Source organism: Triturus cristatus, chromosome 1_2, assembly GCF_964204655.1.
Source record: "Triturus cristatus chromosome 1_2, aTriCri1.1, whole genome shotgun sequence".
Classification (NCBI taxonomy): domain Eukaryota; kingdom Metazoa; phylum Chordata; class Amphibia; order Caudata; family Salamandridae; genus Triturus; species Triturus cristatus.
In genome coordinates this window covers 1,050,542,069-1,050,566,320 of record NC_140580.1, presented here as the reverse complement: position 1 = coordinate 1,050,566,320, position 24,252 = coordinate 1,050,542,069, and the positions used below count along the sequence as shown (strand labels likewise).

The following is a 24,252-nucleotide window of genomic DNA, read 5'->3' as shown; positions in this document are numbered from 1 at the left end:
ACTTTTAACTTAGAAAAGGCCATACACAGGTGTAGGGGCCGCAAGGCAAAAAGAAAGGGAACTGAAATATGGAAGCCTGTAGCAGACTGGGCGGAACAGCTCTTCTTAACCAGCACTAAGTACTTTGAACAAAGTTCGGTATATATCTAACTCCACCAAATCCATCGATCGTTATGCAATTATATATGCAAACTGGGACCGTAAAGTGAGGATTGAATACAGCTAAATGTTTGGCGCCTGGCACGTTAAACCGTACTATTGTTTATAATTATATTGCCTCTTGTATTTAGCACTTTATTATTAGGATTTTTCTATTTTTTGGCGACATGTCCAGAACTGTTACTTTAATTAATTCTGCTGTTAAGCATTAGAATCTTGAAGAATCAATGTATAGTTTAATGCACTTTGGCACTTGCCACTTTGAACATGTTAACAGTACACTTGAAGGGGGAGGGTGGGGGGAGCTGGGGATGAAAAAGAGAGGGGGATGAGAAAATTGGTTTTGTTGTCTCAATCAAATAAAAAAAAAGTTAAATAAAAAAAAAGAAAACAAAATAGGAAGTATAAAGTTGCTTTGGACCTTTCGGTCTTTAATCATTCAACTCTATTTACCTATCCAACATAAATTAAGTTTATACAGACACAATGGTCTATATAATATAGCCTTATAGCCTGCTACTGAGGGCTATACTGGTTGTTAAAGGCCTTGAACTGAATTATAGGCCCGAACCGCAGGCAAATGCCTATAACGAGGGAGAGGGCCTTTAACAACTGGTATAGCCTGAGGCAGAAGAGCTATAAGGCTATTGGAACATTTCTCCCACTGAGGATAGGATGTTCTAAGTTAACAAGGTAGAAATAAAAAGACAAACTTGGAATGTTGAAGCAGAAAGCCTGTACCAGCCATTATAAGTCCAGAGCCACTCCATTGTCTGCAATGGAGCGCTCAACATTCCAATGTTCTAATAAAAAAATAACAACATTAATCACGACAACTAAAATACAAGTCAACTATTTGTCTGAATGAAGAGAGAATAGTCAAAAGCCAGCAGCAGTGTCCTAGGTTTTTATTTCCCCTGATGTCCAAAACTGCTGCACAAAACCCTGCGTAAAGCTGGACTTGCGATCCTAAGCAGGTAAAGCAACGCCCCAGTTGATCTGATTATTTAAAGAGTAAGTAAGAGCACTTCTTCCTAATCCAATGTCTTTCTGCATGGAAGGAAGGCTCAGCCGGGTTACCCTCCAGGTAATAATTCGATATTGCAATCCACCCCTTTGCCCTGCAGAAAAAGGTTCATACCTTAATTCGTACTCATTACAAAGATAGGATAGCCTCCGCACAGCCTGCTGAGTGGGACGTCATTTAATCGGGGTTAAACCTTTCCCACATTCAGCTGCAATAGAGTTTATCATTCCTAGTTAGTGAAACTGTATTACACGTCAGCCTGTAATCCTTGTCGTTTGTTTATAAAGTGCATAGTTTTTTTTTTTTTTTAATTCTTTTTATTTGCAGTTTTCAAAAACAAACTTAAAACAACATCACTCACTATTGTGTACATATGACAAGCAATGACGATACGCCTCCACATCGAGCAGCTCATCACAATTTGGGTACCATCACACGAACTCAGTGCTACACTATCAAGTGCGTGGCATACAGGAGCCGATCGTCCCATCCCGCCCGCATGCGGCATCGCAACCCAGTTCAGCACCCAAAATAGTCCCCCTGAGAAGTACGGCCATCCCCATCTTGCGTCCGCCTTAGGGAATAGTATCGGGTCACAGCGCCTGCAGTGTAGCTTGCTCCAACCATTGTGTGAAAGGCCCCCAAATGTCCTTAGGTCGGGAACGCAGCGGCTATAAAGTGCATAGTTAATTAAAACGATTACACTAACAATAAAATCAGAGAAATTCTTAAAAATAAAGAATTTTTCCAAGACAATGTTTGTCATAGCATAACGGTTTTTCATTAATTTGCATTAAAATAAGCTTTGAGTAAGGCATAAAATGCTACATGGGCTCATTAAAATGTAAACTTAGGGTTGTGGCCAAGGACGTCAAGATGGCGATCGCACTTTCGTAGTGCTCCGGACCCCTCCGTCATCCGTCCTGACTCCGCATACCATCGGGGACCCTGCACTCCCTACCTGCTCACCCGGAGGTCCGGAGACCCCCGCCGCGCTGCTGATTGCTGCTCCTCAGGGCCGCAGACGCTTCTCCTGCTCCAGCCCTCCTCGCGGCCTCCCACAAGATGGCGGCTCCCGCCGCTGCCGCTGACTCTCCGCCGGATCACCTCCTCTGCCTGTCCTGCTATGCAGCGCTCCGCCGCCGGCCTCCTGGCATTGGCCGGCGGGATTGAAGACCTGCTCCTTTTCTCCGGGTGCTGTGGCTGATTCAGCTGCGGGTGCCCCGGGGACGCCTGTTTGCTTGTTCGGGCCCCTCCTTGCACTTGGGAGGTCCGCCCCTGCCCACGGCTGCCTCGGATCCCGGCACTGCGCGGCTCCAGTGCACCTGCCCGCCCAGGCAGGGGTCAGAGCCCAGTGGCCCGTTATCGACCGGGTGCATGGTGCTGCATCCGTCCCGCAGTCTTGATCATGAAGTTCGAGTGGGGTACGTCCTTCCAGCTGGACCATATCTTCCTTGGATTTGCCCCCTCTCCCTGCTCATTCCTGCCTCGGCTGGCTACTCAAGCAGGGTCCCAGGGAATTGTTCCACTTACCAGGGTGCTGCGGTCCCTTTGTTTCCTCGCAGCGGCTTTGGCCGTGTCTCTCCGCTGGGGATCCCGATACCCGCAATGTGGGCCCTTCTGGACTGCCGTCTCCTTGGGTGCTGCCTTGCTGGCCTCCTGTGCCCGGCTGCTGTGACTGGTGGGGTGGCTGCGGCTGGCAGAGCCGGGGTGATGCCTGTTTGCCTTCTTGGGCTCCCCCCTGCATTACGGGAGCCCGGAGCTACTTGGAGCTGTCTCGGGCCCTGCCTGACTGGCCTACGGAGGGGCTGTGTGCATCCCACCTCCTGCTGTGGACAGCGTGAATTGCCTTCGCCAGGGGGCCATCGCCTTGCTCCGGTTGGCCCCTCCTGAGCCACTGTGAATGCCCGGGGCGGACTGGATGATGGCCAGGTCCGGCTTGGATTGCTGCTGCCTGTGACCCCTTCGGCGGCCTGGGGCGCTGCATTGCGGTCACGGCGACAATGGGGGGCGTTGCCTGAACCTCCTGGGGATCTGGACCCCGCGGCGCTGATATCTGTGAGCCGCTGAGGGACCTTCCTTTCCCCCCAAAGCGACAACTGAGGTGAGGAGGTGTTCACAGGGGTGCGGGCCTCTGGGAGGGGGATCGGCCTTCAATCGGGTGGCAGAGGGGGGTGAAGGTGTGTGCGGCCCGGGCCAGCTCGGTGCCCGTCTGGGCTTCTTGTACCCCCCTCCCATCCCCCCAGGAGCCCCGGAGGGTCGGTGGATCCTCGACTGCCACCTCTGGCAGTGGCGCTTGGGCTTCTGGGCTGGAGCCGTGGGTGCCCCAGTGGCTCTGCCGGCCTTTCTTTCTCCCTGGGAAGGGCTGGCATTGTTTCAACTGCCCGACCCGCTCATCTGACCCGGTGCACCCGTCTGGTGCGGGCCCTTGGACTGCGACCGCTGCCTGGGGTTTTGATCGGCCGCACGGATTGGGCAGCGGGGGGGGGGGGTCCTGGCTACGGGCCCCCAGTCCTCAGGCACCTGTCCTCTGAAGCCGTGATGTCCTGCTTCCACCTCCGTAGCAGGCCTCGGCCCCCCGCGCTGTGGACCCCGTGGCCGATGCCACCCCGGACACCCTTATCAGAGGTCCACTGAGGCCCTGCGGATTACGATTGGCTGACGCGGGCGGAAGGGACTGGTTGCATCCTGGGTCCTCTTCCCTACCTCACGACTGTCTGGATTGTCTTGAGGAAGCCGTCGTCTCGTCACTGTGTTGTCTGGAGAATACCATGGTCCGGGACAAGGTACCCAAGACCCCGGCTACCCAAACTCGGATAGACCGGTTCACCACCGCTGATGCTGGGGCTGCCGGTGGACTTGCTGGCGCGGGCGCTCCTGCCACACCGGATCTCTCCGTGATTCTTCAGGCGATCCAGACGTCGCAGTCCTCGGTCGAGGGTAAAATTGCTGAGGTCCGTGTAGACATAACACTAATCTGGCAGGACCTTCGCAACGCCAACACCAGGATTAAGGAAGCGGAGTCCCGAGTGTCTGCCGTAGAGGATGGCCTTCAGCAGCTCAAGGCTCAGGTGAATTGACTCCAATCCCACACTCAGGAGCTCCACCGGCGGGCGGAGGATGCGGAAAATCGTGCCCGCCTTAACAACCTTCGCCTGTTGGGATTTTTGGAGGGCGTTGAGCAGGGTCGGGCGGCGGCGGAGTTTGTGGAACGTTGGATACGCTCTTGGATGCCCGAGGGCGCGCTCTCCCCCTGGTTCACGATCGAGAGGGCGCATAGGTCGCTTGCTCCCCGGCCGAAGCCGGGCGCCCCTCCGTGACCTATCATCCTGCGAATCCTCAACTACCGGTACAGAGACACTATCCTGGCCGAATCCCGGAGGAAGCAGCTGCTCAATTACGAGAACCTGACGATAATGGTCTTTTCTGACTACACCCGGGAGGTCCAATCTCAACGTCGCTCCTTTGCTGAGGTCAAGCAGAAGCTGCGTTCGCTTAACATTCAATACAGGCTCCTCTTCCCGGCGCGGCTGCGTGTAATCTTCCAGGACAAATCCCTTTTCTTTGAGTCTCCAGAGGAGGCATGGACGTGGGCGACGGAGAGACGCCCACTGCGGCTGCCTGCCCAGGACCGTGTACGGCCTGCTGCTGCCAGAGAGGTGCGGCGGGACATGCGTGTGCTCCGCCCATGCCGCAGGCACTCGGGGAGGTGCAGGGGCCGGATGCGTACATGCTCTGTCTCCCCGGCGGGCCCCTCACGGGATCACACGCAGGGGCCTTCTGGGGGGACCTCTCCGGCCGGGGGGCGCTCTGGCTCCTTGGGCCGCCCGACCCCAGTTCAGCTTCGCCTCGACCTTCCCCGATTGATCTTCCGGATACTGATCTCTCCCGCAGTCTGACTCTTCTCACCGGACCGGCCTGACCACATCGCAGTGATGTTCGCCTCCCACGCGATGTCCAGGTTCCTGGTCGGGGTCGCCCGAGACCTGTGGCTGAGCTCAAGATTAACTCCCCATCTGGTCACTCATGTTCTCCGTTGGTATAGACATGAACATCCTACTAAGAGGAGGGGTCATCCACGTCTTGCCCCGTTTCCAAGTGTTTTAGCTTGGTGTTTCTGTGCTTTGTTGATGTTCGGGCGACAGATGCTTCCGTTCCTGAAGTGTGGGGTGGGGGGATGGGAGGGATTGGAGTCTTTGCTCCTGTTTGGTTTGTTCTTCAACGTTATTATCTTTTGCACCACCTTTGATCCACAGCACTTGGGGGGACACATCCCAAACACCACTACGCTACTCTATCTTCGGGCGCTGGGAACTTCCGCACTCCTCTTACCCCAGCTCAACTGCCTTGCAATCCGGCTTCTCCCATGGCCTCCTCCTCCTTGGCGATACCAGCGTGCTCTCATTGCTCCGGCTAATGGCCTGGAATGTTAACGGCCTGCTGGACAAAATCAAGCGCGCAGCCGTCCTGTGATACGCCCAACGCCAGGAGATAGACATACTCATGCTCCAGGAAACCCTAGGCCAACGCTGTCCTTTCCTTGCCCGCTATGGCTATGGCGCGATCTGGCATTCTGGGTTTTGTAGGGGATTCAGAGGGGTGGCAATTCTGGTGCATCGTGCGCTTCCCCAAGTGGCGCGTAAGGTTACACATGACCCTCAGGGCTGCTTTATTCTTTTAGAAGGGACCCTCGGGGATCGGCCGCTAAACTTGCTGTCTGTCTATTCCCCTCCTGCTCTGTTGGCCCCTACCCTCAGCGGACTTACCCCGCTGATCGCGGCTTTACCTCTGGGACTGACAGTGGTGGGGACGACTTTAATGCCATTATGGACCCTGTTCTTTACATTGCATCCCCTCCCTCTGCTTCCAGGACTGTCCAATCCGGTCTTCTCTCCTCATGGGCGGCCAGCCTGGGGCTCGGGGACGCCTGGAGACTGTGGCATCCGACGGTTAGGCAATACACCCACACTTCTGCCTCTCACCACACCCATGCACGCCTCGACTATGCTTTCCTGCCGGTTCAGGATTGCCGATCGCTTCAGGCCATATCTATCCTCCCGAGGGGCCTCTTGGATCATTCCCCAGTGCTACTTCATGTAGGGGCCCTTCCCCCAGCCTTCCGACCACTCTGGCGACTCAACGCCTGGTTTCTCCAGGACGAGGAGTTCAGGGACAGCATTGGTTCCGAACTTACCAGCTATTTTACCATTAATCAGGGCTCGGTGTCCTCCTCTCGCACTCTTTGGGAGGCCGGTAAGGCCACTATTAGGGGGTTTGCTAAGGGCCGGCTGAAACTTACTCGCGCGGCACGTGACTCCCAGCTCACACGCCTGGAGGCGCAGGCCGCCCTGATTGAGGTGCTGAACCCTGCCGAGAGATCTGCTGCCCAGGAGCGGAGGCTGGAGTTCCTACGAGACGAGATGCGTCAGACCTCTATGGAGGCTGCCAAGCTCCTTTGGTGTTCGTCCGTGGCTCAAGTGTACGGTTGGGGAGACAAAAACGGGAAGCTACTCCACCGCCTCGCCACCTACCCTATGGCAAACCGCATCATACCTGAGATGACAGACACAGATGGAACGATTCACCGTGCCCCGGCAGCGGTTGCCCAATGCTTTGCCTCCCACTATGCTACCCTCTATTCGGTGTGTCCGCCTGATCTTTCTCTCCTTGACCTCCTCTGACGGGAGGTGTTCTCTCTCCTTCATCTTAGCGACTCGGACACAGCCGCATTGGACCTTCCGCTTACACCTGCAGAAGTAGCAGACGCCATTTCGCGCCTGGCGGCTGGCAGAACTCCTGAGACGGACGGGCTCCCCCAGGAGTTTTTTTCATCCTATCGCGATACCCTGCCTCCGCCTCTCGTGGAGATGTACAGGGAAGCAATGGAGTGTGGCTCATTCCGGCCAGAGACGGATCTTGCTACCATCGTGGTGATTCCTAAGTCCCAGCCCCCCTCGCAGTGTTGTTTGGACTATCGGCCCATTTCACTCATCAAAACGGAACTTAAGATCTTCGCTTCCGTATTGGCCAATCGCATACGGCCGCATTTAACCCAGCTTGTCCACCCCGACCAATGCGGCTTTATGCCTCGCCGAGGGACCAGACACTGTCTCCGCCGCCTTCACCTCGCCCTCGAGAATCGGCACATGCTTCCTCCATATTTGTCCCTTCTCCTTATTGATTTTGAGAAGGCTTTTGACTCCGTTGACTGGAGCTACTTGGAAGCGGTGTTGGAGCAGATGGGCTTTGGTACTCCTTTCCGTAACCTGGTGAGACTACTCTACCACCGTCCCCGGGTACAGGTCCTCGTCAATGGCGCTTTATCCCGCCCTTTCCCGATTGGACGTGGCACGGGGCAGGGATGCCCCCTCTCCCCGATCCTCTTTGCTCTGGCAATGGAGCCGTTCGCTTGTCTTGTCCGCAGCGACTGGCTGGAGTTTGCCCGGTCTAGCGGAGGACAAAATCGCGCTATACGCGGATGACGTGTTGTTGTTCCTGGCGGACCCCACCCGGTCGGGACCTCGTTGCCTTCGGGCACTGGCTATTTTTGAACGAGCTTCCGGCTTGCGGCTCAATCCGGCCAAGTCTGTCCTTGTCCCCTTACACGCGTCTTCGATCCCTCTTCGCTGGTTGTCTTTCAAATACATGGGGATTTGGGTTTCCCTCCTCCCTGACCTTGCATGGGAACTCAATGTCACCCCACTGGTTAAGCAGGTCCGCGCAGATCTTCTTAAATGGCGCACACTGCCTCTAAACCCTCTGGGCAGGATTGCCCTGTACAAAATGATGATCCTGCCCGTTTTCTGTACATGCTCCAGAACACCCACCTCCCCTTCACCAGATCTTGGTTCCGGGATGTGGACGGTATGGCCACCAAATTCCTTTGGGGAGGACGGAGGTCCAGGCTGGCCCTGGCCCAGTGCCGAATCCCACCGTTTGACGGGGGCCTCGGAATGACGAACCTCTGCCTCTACTACCTAGCGACTCGTCTCACGATTCATGATTGGTTCAATGGCGGCTGGTCCGATCCAGCGTATCGCTTGGAACTTCATCTCTTGGGCTTCTCCTCTATCCAGGAGGTGCTTTATGGGACCGCAATCCCCCCTGAGCTCTTCCTGAGATCACGCGCGGCATATTCCTGGCTTGGCATGCCTCACTGCGTCATACTCGATGGACAGGCAGGCTGACCCGCTATACTCCCCTGTGGTGTGGCACGAGACTTCGTGAAGTCGCTTCCCTACCGGGGTTCTGGCAATGGGATCTCATCGGGGTAACCTTGCTGGGTGACGTCTGGAGCGGTACCTACATTCGGTCCTTTCAGGACCTACAGGCCAGGCACTCCCTCCATCCCTCTCAATTCTTTCGGTACGGCATGCCCCTGCCTGAATATAGCCAACCCGACGCACAGGTTCTGACTGGGGACTTGAGGAGGGGTGGAGTCTCTTGGATCTACCATTCACTTACCAACAACACTCCTAATTCCCTTTCCCTACTTTGCGAGAGGTGGGAGGGCTGGCTTGGGGTGCTGGAGGATGAAGACTGGAGGGACGCCCTGATGCCCCTAGGACGATAGGGGTATCGGCGAGGCTTCGCCTGGTCCAAATTTCCGCCTACCTCACACCTCTGCTTCTTCACCGTGCTGGGCTTCGTTCTCATGCTCACTGCCCCCGTTGTGCCCACCCCCACGCCGATTTCTACCATATCGTTTGGTCGTGCTCTGCGATCCAGAGATATTGGGAATTGTTAACCCAAGACCTGACGGGGGTCCTGGGGTGGGAGGTGCCTCTCGATCCTATACATGTCCTGTTGGGAGTCACTGACGGATTGGACGGCTCTAGGGCAGAGAAACTTTTCCTTAACACAGCACAGGTGGTCGCCAAGAGGGACATTGCTGCTCATTGGTTGGACACTGCTCCTCCCACTCCAGGGCGCTGGTGCTGGGGGGTGGATTGGTTGTGCTGCGCAGGAGCGGCCTCTATACGTGGCCAGAGGATGTCCTGAGAAATTTTGCCGTATGTGGGGCAAATGGGTCGGGGTACTCGATGATTGAGATGGTGTGGTCCTCTCTTCAGGCACACGTGGATATGCTTTTAGTGATTTCCTTCTGTAACCTTGATGTCACTGAGATGTGTTTTTCTCCCTATTCTGATGATGCATAGGTGGCTCTGAATGGTGCTGTTTGTTCTTACCTACAAAACTCAATAAAATTAGTTGTCAAAAAAAATAAATGTAAACTTAGCTGTGCAATTGTGCAAATTTATCAAAGTGGCAGTTTATTAAAATAACAAGGCTCGGCGAGGGCAGACTTGGCCAGACACAGTGCGGTTTCTAGACTCCTTCGTTGGGGGCCTGGCGAAGAGGGATGTGAGCAGACGAGGCACTCTTATGCGTAGTGTGCTGCCACTGCTCCGCTGTCAGTTGCCTCCGGAGGAGCCAGCCAGATAAGGGCAGAGGGGTATGTGCCCATTCAGTGCCGTATCTAGGCTGTGCAAAATGCAGTAAGAAGGCAATGATCGTCTGTCTGTACAAAGAGAGTTAAGTTCCTCACCCTTTTTATTACTCATTATGTCCTCAGTCTTAGTTCCAAGAGCAGTTCTCCCAAGTTTACGCTCGTCTCTCATGTATTTCACCAGCCTGCAGTTCAGCTATGTGTCCGTCAGTATGAAACAGGCTATGACGGCCTGTCTGCAGTGGCCTAACCCCCTGCTGTTAAACATTGCTTTTAGTATGAATTTTCGATCATCCGTGGTGGATTTACATAGGTAAATTACGAGCAACATAGTTTCAGGATCCTGCCTGCATAGCCAGTCCAGCTCCCTTTCCACAGTGCGTTGCCATTGACTGATGTAGAAGAGAGGATGGCCGCCTAGTCAATATTGCAGAAACCTCCCTTTGATGTAAGTGTTGAACCCAGAGTCAAGGTAGGGTTGGAGTTTCAGCGCTGTGTAGCTGGTTATTGTCATCCAGGTGTGGCATCCCTTGGAGAAAGCTTCTTTGTCAGTCAATAGTGAGACTCACTTCGGGGCATATTATCAAGAAACGGCGTTAAATCGGCTCTTGAGAATCACCATAGAAGCCCATGTTCTGGTGTCAACATGGGCTTCTATTGGAATTCTCTGCAACATATTATCAAGCCCATTATCGCCGCTTTAGCGGCAGTTTTCTGTTGCTAAAGCGGCGATAATTTTAGCGCCGTGCTTGATAATATGCCCCATGATTAGTTTATTCACTGTAGTTTTTAAACTGAAGGTAGCTGGTCTGAGTGTCCCAGAGGGAATTTAGACCAAGAGCTCCCAATGACGATGCGAGGTAGGCTCTTGCTGGGGAGTGGTCTCTTGTGTAAATTTCCTGCCATAGATGGTAGTTGAAGATGTGTGTGTTGGCAGTTTTTGCTAAACGCCCCTTGCCTAGCCAAGGTTTGTTTTGTTAGGCCTCTTCCCGCTTCAGCTGGGGAGCTGACGTGTGTTGAGGTAGATGGAATAGGGACCTGAAGATTTTGGTTGTGATCTTGACTACGAGGAGGCCGTTTCTTCCCCTTAGTGCAGTGGTTCTCAAACTTTTTCGACCTGTGGCTCCTTTGACCTCTGGGCTTTTTTTTGGTGGGTGGCGGAAGTAAGCCCGACCTCTGGACTACTTCTATTTTTGTCCCTGAAAATATTTGAAATGAAGCCGATTAAAGTATTATAATCATTGATGTGAAAAAATGTAAATATAGCAGTTGTTTAATAAAAAAACTTGAATTGGTTAAGTCAGAAACAATACAAGGGAAACTCTTCAGCACTGGGGTCTGCATATGGACTCATGGGTGTACAAACTACTAAACAATACTACAGGAATCTAAATGACAAGTCTCAGCCTTTAAGATTACTGTCCATAGAACTCTGTGAAACTGGGTAATCCATACATACAACTACAGCATTATTCCTGTCTGCATTAGCTCGATATAATTAGGTTAAAGTATCATTTATAGTGCCAAGATGCCACCACACATACCTCAGAGCACCAAGGAAGTTCTTGAAGTTAATAACCAGCAGATCTCAATAGAGTGATGGCCCTTCTGTGGAAAGGTGGCAGTTTTCCCATCCCTGGTGATTTGCTGAAGCACGAATAGTCAAGCAGAGAGAATTCCACAGTTTGGTACTGAAGATGTGAGTCAACATTGCACCGAGTAAGGCACAGCAACGAGTGGACCCCACCATGTGTTAAAATTTGCCATATTTCGAAGCTGCATTAAAAACTGAAAAAGGAACAGCACAGTACAGTATACCAAAGGAACAGCACTGCTGCGGGAATACTGCCAGAGTAACCATTCGATGCAAGCACAACATTATGCTTACCATTCTGGGGTTTTTCTATTGCAAATCGTTGTTATCTGGCGTGTTAATCCAATTGACTCCAGTGAAGTAAACAAAGGCTACAACCCTCAGAAGGCTTTAGGGTGTCAAATGAAAATCCAGGACTGGAAACGTGGTGACCGCCAACTGGGAGCAATCTGGCAATCGCCTAATATTGCACAGAAGTGCACCAGACACTGTATTACGATAAATTATCATAGGAGCGCACCAGCACATTGTGCCACATCCACAGTAGAGCACCACATCATTAAAAGGGAAACCCCCTACCAGACATTGGGTCTTCTTTTCCCAATAATCCCTTTCATATGTCAGGGACATTACTTTCCACTTTCTGTTTGCGCTTCTTTCACATGATGCTTGCTCAAAGCAATCTTTCCCTTGGCTCCCTTTCTGTCCCACTGTTCTTCTCTCTTTGCAAAGTTTTTTTTCTTACCCTCCTCTCCCTCCATTAGTCTCCCAATATCTTTACCTCCTTCTGAGCCCCACTTCTCTCTGTTACTTTCTCAGTTCTTCAGTGGTGCTTCCCCCATAGCTTTACTCCACCCAGATATCGCCTCTCCCTCAATCACAATATCAATATCTCTCCTTTCCCTCTTGCTCTTCATCTCTCCCTGCATCATAAACACACCATGCCTCCCTCTTACTGTCCCTCCTCTCTCCAAGTCCCTGTCTCGAAATAAAGCTGTACTTTCACTTTCTCGACCCTTTTTCTTTCTTCTCCTTCTTCTTGAAACACATGGGGCATATTCTCAAGGAACTATGGCCGAGTTATCTGCACTTTATCGCAGCCAAAGTCACGATAAAATTACTGTCCCCAAAGAGCCGATACCACCAGTTTTCCGGCGATAGCATCCTCAAAAAACATCGCCACGGATGACCCCGGCAACTATTGCTAATGAGATGCAGAGTAGGCGTTCCCAAGCAAAAAGCCGCGGGAACACCACTCCACAACATTCTCAACGACCAGCCTGATCTGCGATAAGAACACAAAACAGGCGATAAGGCGCGTTAGCAGCAGGAAACTAACACCTGCTCTGACCTGGTGCAAAGTCGGACGACAACCGGCAGCAGCCAAGGGAGCACAGCTCATAGCCAAACATGAAGAACAACAGATGCCCCTGAGCAACTGAACATGCAGCCCGGAGCACCAAGAGGGCAACAACACCTCCCCCCCGGACCCCACCACCCCCCCCTTCCTCCTGACAAGGAGAATGCACATCAACCCCATGAAACCGTGACCCAAACAAATCGCCTGAAGTCGCACAACCACAACACCGAACATACAGGTGTGGCCATAAAAATGGAAACACACATCCACATCATATAACCAAAACAAAACCTTTATTACAGATGAAACAAATAAAAACAATCATGAAGAGTCACTGTGGGTCTTCTCCGGGCATTCCGTAAGTCACAGCCTGCAAGACAGAAAGACAGATAAGAAGGTGTGTCATGCACCCATCAAAAAACATCTAGTTTTTAATGATATGACACAAATCTTGGTCACTATGGACATAGAGGCCCTGTATAGTAACATCCCACAGACAGCGGCACTAGAAGCCGTTGTATGGTTCATTGAGACATTCAATATAGACTGCCCCAAAAACTTTATTTTGTCTTGTTTGAACATTGTTTTACAGGAAAACACTTTTTCAGCAGACAAAAGGTGTCAGTATGGGGGCTTCTTGTGCCCCCACAGTAGCGAATATCTTTATGGCACATTACGAACACAAATATGTCCATAATGACATAGCACCATTCAGTGAGTCCGTTACGAGTTGGTCTAGATTTATAGACGATGTCTTTTTTGTTTGGAATGGAACCGAAGAAGGACTCTCAGAGTTTGTCTCGTGGTTAAATCTGTGTGATTCAAATATCTTTTTTACATCAACCAGCAATAAACACAGCGTAGAATTTCTGGACATTACAATCAAAGCAAATGAACAAAGATTGACAGTTGATCTCTTCACGAAACCAACTGCGCGTAACACTTTGTTACATTTTACGAGCTACCATCCTAAGATACAAAAAACCACCATTCCATTTGGCCAGTTCCTGCGCTTGCGCAGGAACTGCACAAGTTTGACTGACTATGACAAACAGGCTATCGTTATGAAGGCTAAATTCCTCACTAGGGGCTATCTAAAAAGATTGATACGTGACTCTTACAAAAGAGCACAGTACTACGACCGTCAGCATTTACTTGCACCAAAAAACCCAAAACAGTATAATCGTCTAGTATTCATCACTCGCCACTCTACCATGAATGATACAATACGTCATATTGTCAACTCCAACTGGCCCATTTTGAACGCAACAAGAGACAGATCAGAACACATAGCAAAACCTATGTTCGCATACCGCAAGAACAAGAACCTTAAGGATCTCATCACACGTTCTCGTATGACCAAAGCTCCCACAGAAATGGCCCAGACAACTCTGAGTGGATTGACTACTCTGAAAGGAAATTATAAATGCATGTCATGCGTAGCCTGCAAATTTGTCGTAGAAACCAAACAGTATTCAGTTAATGGCATAAGTGGAGATCTGAAAAGCTTTACCAACTGCAAAACAACCAACATAGTTTATGCTATTACGAGCCCATGCAATAAGACCTATGTGGGGGAGACTTTGCGTTCAATGGTAACCCGCCTCACAGAGCATAGGTCAGCCATTAGAACCCAAAAACTACAAGCCCCTTTGGTACAACACTACGTCGAAATGAATCACACTACAAACGACATACAATGGCTAATTCTGGAAAAAATCCATACCAATGGCCCCACAGGCACAGAAATTCGCAAACATAGGGAGGTATTTTGGATTTTTTCTTTGGATACCTACAAAAGAGGTCTGAATAACGAAATCCCCTGGAGTCAAGCAATACGATTCAACAACAATTAGCAATATCCATTGTACCACAATCCTTTGAACAAACACACTTTTCTACTTGAGTATCTTACAGGAGTTATCTAATGTTGAGGGCTTTACCGATTGCTATGAACATTATACTCCCGTCTACCAGCATAATGACTGTACCATGCTTGCAATATCAGACAAAGATATTCAGTATGTTTGATAGCATGGCAGTCACCTGTAACAAACCAGCTATTTATCAACAGTAAGATATATAATTGAGTTTTTTCGCCATGGACAAGTTTGTCGAGTCTAGAACTGAATTAATGGGATTGGGCGTCGTTCGAGATTTTCTTCTATATTCTGGGGAAGAAGGCGCCCATTATTACACATCACAGTGTGTCGTGTTCCCCTGCGACACCCCCACAATGACGACAGACATGGGACGTTCACGGAGGTTTCTCTATTCCTTCCTTACACCTCGCTGTCCCTACTCTAACTGCCTTTTCCTTTCCTGGCGCCTCCTCTTCCTCCCGCTCCTCCCATGCTCCGCCCTTCCCACTACTAGACCGCGCACCAGTACATCTCCCCCTTTGTTAACAGAACAAACTCACAGAGTATTTACATCTCCTCGATTAGCCGTCGTGGCTGGCGAATTGTTTGTCGCGGTCGGAGAGACCGGCCTTCTGCTGCCGCGATGGGGCTGCCTCCACTTTCCCCCTCCGGGTCAGTGGCAGTTGCACGTCGCTGCTCAGTCCGCTCAGTTCTTGGCGACTCTAGCCGCGACTCCAGTGCTTCCTGCAGAGCCGAGCTACATCTTTGAAAGTGAGAAACATTTCGAGTGATGCGCCTACTGTCCGATTCTGCCGTCAACATGGTTCCCTTCTGTCGAGTGACGGTCAGGGGCTCTGCTCGAAACTTACTATCCGTTTTCTTACATTGCTCCTGCTTAACTACTACACAGTCTCCCTCTCGGAACGAGAGCGACCGAGCTCGCCTCCGGCCGTCAGCATACGTTTTCATGCCTTCTTTGCAGGCCCTATCGGCAGCCACCACCTCTTGATGGATACGACCTGGGGACACTGGTCATAGAGCTCCTTCCCAGGTAGGTATCCGTGTCCGAACAGGGCGCCCCAGCATGAGTGTCGAGGGGCACTTGCCTGTGGTGGCATGCGGCGTTGTTCGGTATGAACAGAGCACGTCATTGAGGGCTGATTGCATATCTCTTCTGTCAAACACTGCCTGCTGGAATGTTTTCTTGGGAGTGGCCATGAATCTCTCGACAGTGCCATTGGCCTGTGGCCATAGCGGCGTTATCCGCCGGTGTCGAACATCCATCAATTTCATGAAGTCACTGAACTCCTGCCCGTTGAACGGGGGACCATTGTCCGTTTTCAACACTTTGGGTACTCCCCAGGCTGCGAACACTTCGTCTAGGACGGCAAGCGTGGCAGCTGCTCCGGTGGAAGGGAAAAATCGGGCAATGGGGAATCTCGAATATTCATCAACTATCACCAGCACATACTTGCCCTACTGCATGGGGCCATAGAAGTCCATGGCCAGTTCCTGCCACACTCCCGATGGTAGTGGTGTCATTTGAAGCGGGGCTGGAGGATCACCGCGCCCTACCACTTGGCATTGCGGGCAGTCTTTAAGAGTAAGTTCTACCATTTTGTCAAGAAACGGGAACCAGACACGCTCGCGAAGGGCTCTCTTGGTCGCAACCACGCCTCGATAGCTCTCATGAGCCAGATTAATGACTCCCTGACGTAGTTGCTGTGGGATGACTTTTCGGTGATCTCTCAGGAGCAGACCCTCCACTGTGATGGATAGCTCCTCGCTCACATTTCTGAACGCCTGCAGCTCTTGACGCTTCAGCGGATCGCTCTCTTCAAGTGCGTCGTCCTGTCGCCACCGATGTGATTGTACCCTGTGGATCCCCCTTTGCAACAGCTCGTCCTGCAAGGTGGCTTGTTGGATGACTTCTAGAGGAACAGCCGGCGGCCGCGCCTGGTCCACTACGAAGTGGATGTACTCCTCGGCCACAGATGGAGTGGGACGTTGGGAGGCTTCGGGGTGTCTTGACATGTAGTCGGCTGGATTGGCTGACTTCCCCGGTTTGTGGACAATGGTGAATGTGTATTCCTGCAGACGTAATCCCCAGCGTTCGATACGGGGTGGCATTTTGGAACGCGGGTTCCCAAAGATGGTGACAAGCGCTTGGTGGTCCGTCACCATGGTGAAATGTTTTCCGTATATGAACACGTGGAAGTGCTCACAGGCCCACACTACCGCGAGACTCTCCTTCTCGGGTTGGGAGTAGGCCTTCTCTGTCTCGGAAAGACTTCGGCTGGCATGGGCCACTATGTGGCGCTGGTCAGTGTCCTTATCGTACTGAGCCAGGATGGCACCTAGACCAACGGGGCTCGCGTCCACTGTGATTTCGGTCTTGCGGTCCGGGCTGAAGTACGCCAAACTGTCAGCTTTCCCTACGGCCTGTTTGATGTCCTGAAAGGCTCGCTCACACTCTGGAGTCCACTCAAATGCCTGGCCTTGTTTGGTCAGCCTCCGGAGGGGGTGACTGAGAGTGGCGTAGTCTTCAATGTACCGTGAGCAGTAGCTCGCCATTCCCAGGAAGGACCGCACATCGCTGACATCTCGTGGGCTCTTGGTGTCGTTCAGCGAGCTCACTTTGTCTGGGTCAGGCTTCATCCCCGCACCAAGATGTGCCTGAAGAATTTCAGCTTTGCTTGATGGAATTCACATTTCTCTTTGTTGAGTGTTAGATTTTCTTCCAAGAGGGCGTGGCAGACTCGGTCGAGGGCTGTGTCGTGAGCTTGAATGTTCGCCCCATACACTAAGATGTCATCACTGTAATTCAGTGTGTTGGGGATATGATGGATAGTCTGCCGGATGGCTTCTTGGAATATCTCGGCAGCTGATGATATGCAAAAATTCAGCCTTTTATTCCTGAATAACCCCAGGTGCGTTGCGAACGTTGTGATATACCGAGAGTCTTCGTGGAGTTCCAGTTGATGATACCCCTTGTTGAGGTCTAGTTTGGAAAACACTCACGCACCATTTAGTGCGGCTATCATGTCACTCAAGTGGGGTCCTGGGTGGCGTTCTCTCTTGATGGCTGTGTTGGGCATGCGCATGTCCACACAGAGTCGGACTTTCCCCGGAGTTCCTTTCTTTGGGACAATCACCACTGGCGACACCCACGGCGTGGGGCCTTCTGTACGCTCGATGATGTCGGCTGTCAAGAGGTCTTGTAGTTCATCTTCCACAGCCGGCTGAAGGTGAAAAGGAACCTTCCGAGGATGTTGGGCAACAGGTCGAACCTGTTCATCGATATGCAGGCGGATCTGGCCTCTATTCATTTTCCCAAGTCCTGTGAACAGTTTCGGGAATTTGTGGATGATGTCGCTGTCATTGGTGACGCGATAGAGAATTTCTACCAGTCTTAATCGTTCGGCCGTCGGCAGGCTGAGGAGACAGTCCGCTTCCGGCCCCTCTATGACATGTATCACCGCTGGGACTGATGTCGTTTGGTGCCTCAGTACAGTTGGAAACTTACCAAGACACGGAAGTGGTTTCCTGGACATCCAGGTGTAGACACGGACGTGCGCAGGGCTCAGTCGGGGGCGAGGGTTCATCTTCTTGTATTCTGTCACTGGGATGTAATTCAGCGACGCCCCGCTGTCCATCACAAACTTCGTGTTATGGTCACCGACACTGATGTCCAGTCGGGGATATTTTTTGAGTTGGTCTGGGTCAGCGATCATGTTCGCGTACTCCACCGAGTACTCTCGTTCGCCTGATGTTGACCCAGATTCTCGAGATGGAGATCTCCTTGACCACCTGGACGACCGCGACTCCCTGCTGGAATGGGAGGACCTTGATGATGACTTCTGGCGGTCATGCACTGCTCGCACATGGTGCCGGCGGGTGTCGCTTCGCGAGGACTCAGGTGCATTCTTGTCTTTCTCACGGCGATACTCCCCGCACATAGCTTCAAAGTGATGGCTTCGGCCACACTTGCGGCACTGTTGTCCCATAGCCGGGCATGCTCCGCTGTGTGGAAAGTCATACCCACATCTGTAGCATCGTCTCGCAGCCGCCTTCTTTGCGTGATCATGCCGCCTGCTCCTCCTCCCCGAGTCTGGTCGCCGATGTTCTGGGTAGCGACGGCGCGATGATGGTCGGGCGTGTCGCTCGCGCTCTTTCGACCCTCGGCGGGGACGACTGGTGCGCACTTGACATACAAGCTCCTTGCGCTCTGTGCACCCTGATTCCATGGACTTGGCCTGTTCCTCGGCCTGGTCATGCACTCTCGTTAGTTCTTCGATTTCGTCCAGGGTGTGACTCTTCTTTAGTAGTTTTCTTCGAAGGGTCTCTGACTGACAGCCGTCAATTACGCGCAAGCGTATGGCGTCATCCGTCGAAAACGATTCAAAGTTGCAGTGACGCGCTAACCGCCGAAGTCGCGTTATGTAGGCGCCCATTATTTCATCTTTCTCTTGACGCGCCCGCTGGAACACATACCTCTCATAGTCCACATTCTTCTTGTGTATGAACTTTTTATCCAGGGCTTCACGTACCTTGGCGTACGTTCCTGCCTCCGCAGCGGGAATTTCCTTGATCATCTTGCTGACATCTTTCCCCACAAGATTGCGGAGTGCAATTAGCCGATCCTCATCCCCGAGCACCTTGGAGCCTTTGATGTAGTCCTCAAAGTCCTCGATCCATTCTTCCCAGCGAGGACCCATGCTGCTACCGACGACGAGCGCCAGAGGCTCCGGAGGGCGCCCCATGACGATGGGTTTCGCTTCCTGTCGTGTCGGTGATCCGTGGTTTGACATTGTGTGTTCGGCTCAGCTCCCTTCTGTCGGCTCACGTGCTTTCACAAATTTGTCTTGACTTTGCTCGTGCTTGTTTGTGTTTCTCGCTTGCTTTTGTCCGTGTTTGTTGCGAAATTTTCTTGGCTTTTGCTCGTGCTTGTTTATTTCTTGTTTGCTTTTGCCTGTGCTTTTTGCGAACTTGTCTTGAGTTTGCTTGTGCTGGTTTGTTCCCTCGCCTTGGTTTCGCTCGTGCTTGTTTATTTCACATTTACTTTTGCTTGTGCTTGTTGAGAACTTGTCTTGAGTTTGCTTGTGCTTGTTTGTTCCCTTGTCTTTGTTTTGCTCGTGCTTGTTTACTTCACATTTACTTTTGCTTGTGCTTGTTTATTTTCACATTTACTTTTGCTTGTGCTTGTTGAGAACTTGTCTTGGCGCCTGACTTCAAGATGGCCGCCAATTCACTTTAGTAAGGGTGTCCCTCAGAGGTTGCCTGGTTTTAAGATGGCCTCCGGATCACCACACACACAGGGCCTCACACGAGGCTCGACCGTTGCTTCCTGCTTGCTGCAGCGCTGCTGTTGGAGCTTCACTCACCCACTCCGTGAGGCTGCAGCTGGCACCAGGTAGGTAGGCCTCACCGCTGCTGCTGCTGCTCAGGCCCACGCGCGCATCCTCCTTTTTATGCGCAGGGGGGGGGGGCTCTCATGCAGTGAGGTCGCTTTTGCGGAGCACTTGTCTCGCGGGGGGGGGACCCTTGAGCAGGATTTAGGTTTCCCCTTCTCACTCGCGTTCTCCTTTTCTGCCTGCAGGCCCTGGGTCAGGCTCCGGGTGCACCGCGCGTGCGTCAGCGCTCTGGCCGTCTCCTGCAGCCACTCGTTCTCCGGCGGGCTCTTTCACTCGTTGGGTTCGGGAGAGCCTGCCGCTCATCCCACCCTCGTCGCCAGCTGTCGTGTTCCCCTGCGACACCCCCACAATGATGACAGACACGGGACGTTCACGGAGGTTTCTTTATTCCTTCCTTACACCTCGCTGTCCCTACTCTAACTGCCTTTTCCTTTCCTGGCGCCTCCTCTTCCTCCCGCTCCTCCCATGCTCCGCCCTTCCCACTACTAGACCGCGCACCAGTACACAGTGCGGGTTAGTTACGGCAAATTTCAGCACTCTATGCCGATTTGTGTGTATATAGTAGGTCCTATCCACCTTAGTTTACCCTTTGGAGCAGTTTATATCTGTATGGTTTGAGTGTTTATAGTACACTACACTTTGATGAATTATACTCGGTATTTGACCGATTTCTATCATCTGGTTAAGACGGTGCGTATATTTACGTTGCATCTGACGCCCGTCGACTTTTGATTGATATGCGTCACACAAGTCTGGTTGTGACCGGGGGATATATATACACTCATGTAAACTTATTTTTGATTTCTAAACAACAGCGTAACATACTACATGGAGGCTCGGATAATTTTCAATCGTACCAGGATGGATGGTTTGAATTAAGTTGGTCTCACTTACAATACCTTAACATCTGGTGATAAGAGATATTCGCACGCTACCAATAATGTCCAGATCTCACATTCGGCCTTTTTACCGAAGAGAATGGAACTCGGCTAAGATGGCGCCCAAATTTGTGCTAGTTTCCAATACGTTTTATGCACATCCACCTCTCTTCACAGCACGTCACGCAAGCTGGGTTGGGACGTGCACATATATACAGCCAATAATACCTACCCTCCAAACTTTTCAAATAATGGCGACAGGACTTTATGCGATCACGATGCTCGGCGACTAGACGATGCAGCAATAGTGCGGTGCCCCTCCAGTACGGAATCACATTTGGAGGAGATTCTTATTGTATCAGTGAACGGAACGCTATGGACTAAACTTTTTTAAATATAAGACTCGCACGATATCAGGTACGTTTACTTCCGCATCGTTTAGTATTTAGCCCTGAGCAGACAGCATCATGGAGGGGTATTATGAGTGTAGGTTTTGAGATAGACTGCAGTATATGCAGTAAGTTATTGTCGTTGGATAAGTGTACCGATTATCATTACGGACATAGTCTGATCCACATTTCGGCCCCATTTATCCACCGTTATAATTCAAACTCGGGCCACACCAAGTCTCTGAACATAACCAGATTTTTGAGACACTATTTTAAATTGCCATGATTTGCGGGATGTAAGTTCCTTCAGCAAGTACATGATCGACATTGCATACTGAGATATTGATTTCACCTTCATTAGTGACATATAGTTATACATATTATATCATTTCAGAATTCTCTGCTACGTCAAGCAAGCACGCACCCCTATTCCTATTGACTGTTCCAAATACAGGGTAAGTGTCCCCGTTTCCTTATCCTAATTTCCTTACCCTTTTTGCATTGTCTACACCTCACATAAGGTCCCGAAGTAGGCCACTCTCTCTAATTTAGATCTCTTCGGGGTTTGCTTTATATTTAGATTTCACCTGCTACCTACCAAATGTGTGGCTTTCCACGATAAGGTAAATGGCTCTCTGTCAAATGTTTTGGTACTAGGGGTTATAAGATGTATTTTTAGAGTGGCACAATTTTTGATAAAGCAGCATGCGCCATAATGCGGATACATGCATTATTCCATCTCTTGTACGATTAATAGGCAGGAAGTACAGGGGGTTAATTACGTTTGAGATCAGCGATAATCATTTTTGATTTCAACGCGGATTTCTTACTACCTTTTCTTCCCCAAATTTCTGGTATCTCGGGGATGTAAGATCGCCGAGAGCTATTCTACCTTAGCATTCTGTGACATCACAACTTATGTATAAATGGAATATGTATATTTGTATATTTGTGAATATTTGATATTGAGTAGGTATATATACATGTGAAACTCAGTCAGTTGACCTTCTTATTGTTTATGTATATTGTAGGTCATTTTTGTTTTTTCATTATTTTTTAGGAATTATGAAAACATGGCTACCTGATGAAGGCACAACGCCGAAACGCGCGTAGATTATATCTAGCCATGCTAGAAAATTAGATTTGGTATCCGTTGTCTATTTCCCTATCGCTTTTTCTTGTGTCCATTATCAATTGGAGCACGCATACAAATTGTATGTAATTAATTACAGATGTACAAATGAATGTACAATTGAATGTACAAAGAATCGAATCAAAGGACATGTATCCTCATGAGAAGAAAGATAGATAATTTATAAATATTTGTATAACTTTGCAGATTTGTATAATAAATTGAAAAATTACAACTATATTCTTAAGTCGTTTTGGTCCTTTGACTGTCACATGTAATTTTAATTAATCAACCTACCATAGAGGGAGTTTCCTATATGTTTTTCGCAAAAAAAAAAAATGCACCCATCAAAGGACAGAGAGGGAGAGCGACAAAGAGAGAGAGAGAGAGAGAGAGAGAGAGAGAGAGAGAGAGAGAGAGAGAGAGAGAGAGAGAGAGAGAGAGAGAGAGAGAGAGAGAGAGAGAGAGAGAGAGAGAGAGAGAGAGAGAGAGAGAGAGAGAGAGAGAGAGAGAGAAAGAGAGAGGGAGAGAGAAAGAGAGAGGGAGAGAGAAAGAGAGAGTGAGAGCGGGAAAGAGAGGGGGAGAGAAAGGCAGAGGGCGAGAGAGTGCCGACACTGCAGACCCAGGCCCCACTGCTCACCTGCAGCCACCAGTGTGTCTCCAACCATGTGCCGGCAAACACTGCAGTCCCCCAGGTCACTCATCTGAAACAGTTGCCAGAGACATGAATGGCAGAGTCCATACAGTAGCACACGCCATCATCGCATGCCCACCCCTGCGCACACAGGCTGCTGCACCCCAGCCCTCCCACCGCCCAGCGGAGACTGCCTGCCCCTGCGTGACCAGGCCTTACTGCTCACCTTCCGCGACCGGCGTGTCTCCAGAAGGGCCCACCACATGCCGGTGGGAGCTCCAAGTCTGTGGCCCATGACCATGGCACCCTCCACATCATGCAGCCACGGTGATCACACACATGATTCTGGATCTTGATTTTGCAATGGCAGAAAACACATCAGTGCACAGGGTATCATCGCAGGCTGCACACCCGCTCAGCCCAATAGGTGCCACAAACTCTGCGAACTGCGAGGCGACGTCACGTGGCAGGAGGCACGCACTGCCTGCTGGCTCAGGCCTACACTGCGGTCCAGCAGGGCTGCACACCCGCTCAGCACTGAGGTGCCCCTATCTCAGTGCACCGAAAGACACCGTCCCGTGGTGGTGGCCTGTGTCTGCCGCAGTGCATCCGGTGCCACCAAGTCTGTGCACTGCTAGCCATGGACCCTTTATGATTGGGTCCTGTGGTGCGGACGCCATCATGTCACCACCGGCACTGGGCAATGTGACGTGGCAGGGCCCTAGGCCCTCATGCATAACAGATACCCACACGAACACACCCATTTGGAGAGTTGAAATGGCATCCAGGACATGCACCAGGCCCTTTTTATTGGCAGGGTCACATGTCCTGTGACGCCGGTGCCGAATGGGTGTGGTGTGGGTGGGAACCAGCCGTGAGGGAGTGGCTGTGGCATGCAGACAACTAGATCTGTGAGCAGCAGATCCCTACAGTGAAGACCTGGGACATGTAGCGTTGTCGTCGTCCCCTGTGAACGTGAGCGGAGTGGGCTGTCCAGCGTAAGGGTGTGAACAATGACCCCGGGGCTGTGTGCATGCTTCCGTTCTGGCCTGGACAAGGAAGTGACAAATGCGTGTTTCCCCATTCTAGTGTCGGCGCCACCCGGCACGAAATCGGCAATGTGTCACCCTGTGACCCAAGTCCCACAACATAGGCAACATGGACGTAAGGTGCAATCATTGAACCTACATGCATCCATACCTCCACACTTGCAAGAACATAGACATGACACTTCGTTGGGTAAATGAATGTTTAATGCACATTCAATGGAGTGTCGTAGCTGGAGCAGTACAGGGCCATGCAAAACCCACCTTGCAGCGTTGGGCAGTGGCGAGCCAGCCAGAGTCCTTCTGGG

General features: G+C 51.2%; 1 long non-coding RNA gene across 1 annotated transcript in view; it reads left to right on the top strand.

The window, feature by feature from the left end:
• The window catches only part of LOC146868643 (uncharacterized), a 28,058-nt gene extending 5,730 nt beyond the window's left edge, over positions 1-22,328 (top strand). The window contains exons 2-3 of the long non-coding RNA XR_014963173.1: positions 21,527-21,587; positions 22,193-22,328. This is a non-coding gene — a long non-coding RNA (uncharacterized LOC146868643). The remainder of the gene's footprint in view (positions 1-21,526; positions 21,588-22,192) is intronic.
• The last annotated feature ends 1,924 nt before the right edge of the window (positions 22,329-24,252 follow it).